The following is a 1,952-nucleotide window of genomic DNA, read 5'->3' as shown; positions in this document are numbered from 1 at the left end:
CATTATTGATTATGGTCTAAAACAGCCATAGTCTGAAATATCCCTCTTCACACAGAGCTGTACCAACCAGGCAGGCAGGCCACTAATCAGTGAAACACATCCCCTGCACTAGGACTGTGCCTGATACCTAATAAGAAGTTTTACCTCCTTGATATAATTCTATGTATTCAAGCTGGGAGTCTCATTTCCGTGGACATCTTCTCTCTTTGGTTGAATTATTATAACATTGGCTCTTTTTTCATATGTCAGTTGTCTTACATTATTGCATATGATCTCGTCAGTGACATGCTACATTATTACACGTGATCTTATCAATTACGTCACTGTTATAATGTAACTCTTGCAATTTTATAGAATTGTCACTAATTCACCAACCAAAAGATTTAGGCAGGGTTCATTGACTGAAGTTACAAAAAAAAAAAAAAAATATATAAAACTAAATTTTATGAAGGAATAATGATTAACAAAAATATATTAAAGTCCATTGGAAGAGATTATTGCTCAATACAGTTGCTATTTATTATAACTAGAATTGTCCTTATTTGAATATAAGGTCATGAATTATCCCTCTGTGGGTGTCCAGGGGCAGCTGAAAGGTTTTTTGTTGTTGTTGCTTTGTTTTTTTTAAGGGTGTTACAAAAAGGAGCAAAGTGTCAAATAGGGGCTTAATTAGCTAATATTTATGGTCCTATGAGATTCTTGTGGTGACCACACCCCATTGTCTCTTGAACAAGAGAAAAAGCAGATTCAGTAGTGCTAGAACTTATTGGTCAACAAAATAAATCAGTCAAAGATCAGGGATAAATTATTAAACACGGATGGAAAACATAGAGAAGAGAAGCTCAAACCATAATAATGTACAAAAGAGTGAGGTGAAGCTATGTGTACAACAGGATCTGGATTACGTACTGCAAAAGAACAAGGGTAGCAACCCCAGAGAGCATAAGTGGGGAGTGGGCTTTTGCTCTCACAAATATTACTGTATTTTATGTTCTGTTACTTTATGGGACATTGGTTCAAAAAAAAGAAAACAGAGTCTGTGCTCATGCAACAATGTCCCCAAACATATTTCTGGGAGAGAACCCTATTTTCTCTTCTCTGTCAATCTGATTTCATTTAAATTTTTAGAGAATTAACAGTTGAAATCTTCTATTCTTTGCCATCTCAAGTCATCGTTTGTTGCACCACGACTTTCTTATGGAATTTTTTATGCCTCTGTTCCTCAGAGAGTATATCAGAGGGTTAAGCAAGGGTGTCCCCATAGTGTAAAACACAGCCACCATCTTGTCCACTGGAAAAGTGATTGGAGGGCAAGTATATGTGAATATACATGGAAGAAAGAATAAGAGGACAACGGTAATGTGAAAGGTGCAGGTAGAGAGGGCTTTCTTTCTTCCTTCTGCACTCTTGTTACTCAGAGAGCATAAGATGAAAACATAGGAGATGATCAGGATTATGAAACTCTCCATGCATATGGCCCCACTATTAAACACCATGAGTGGGTTTATGACATAAGTATCCATGCAGGCAAGTTTCAACAAAGGCTGTACATCACAGAAACAGTGGTCAATAACATTGGGGCCACAGAAGGGTAATTTCAAGACCAAGAAAACCTGTAATAATGAATGGATGCAAGATCCCACCCAAGCCAGATTCAACAATGCACCACAGACACGCTGGCTCATGACGGTTGTATATCGCAGGGGTTTGCAAATGGCCACATAACAATCAAAGGACATTAGTATGAGCACAAAGATCTCCATGCACCCAAAAAAATGGGCGGCAAAAATCTGAGTCATGCACTCATTCTAGGAGATGATTTTCTTCTTAGATATAGCATCTATAATCAACCTGGGAGCTGTGGTTGTTGAGTAGCAGGCATCAGCAAAGGACAAGTAGAAAAGGAAGAAGTACATGGGGCCCCCTAACATCTGACTGTATCTGATGGTCAT

The 1,952-nt window shown here is 38.1% G+C and overlaps 1 pseudogene; it reads right to left on the bottom strand.

The window, feature by feature from the left end:
* Positions 1 to 1,169: 1,169 nt before the first annotated feature.
* LOC126063691 (olfactory receptor 4C11-like) lies at positions 1,170 to 1,952 on the bottom strand (annotated as a pseudogene).

Source organism: Elephas maximus, chromosome 20 (assembly GCF_024166365.1).
Source record: "Elephas maximus indicus isolate mEleMax1 chromosome 20, mEleMax1 primary haplotype, whole genome shotgun sequence".
Classification (NCBI taxonomy): Eukaryota; Metazoa; Chordata; class Mammalia; order Proboscidea; family Elephantidae; genus Elephas; species Elephas maximus.
Note: the sequence above shows the minus strand (reverse complement) of the source record. Positions and strands in the feature narration are given on the sequence as shown.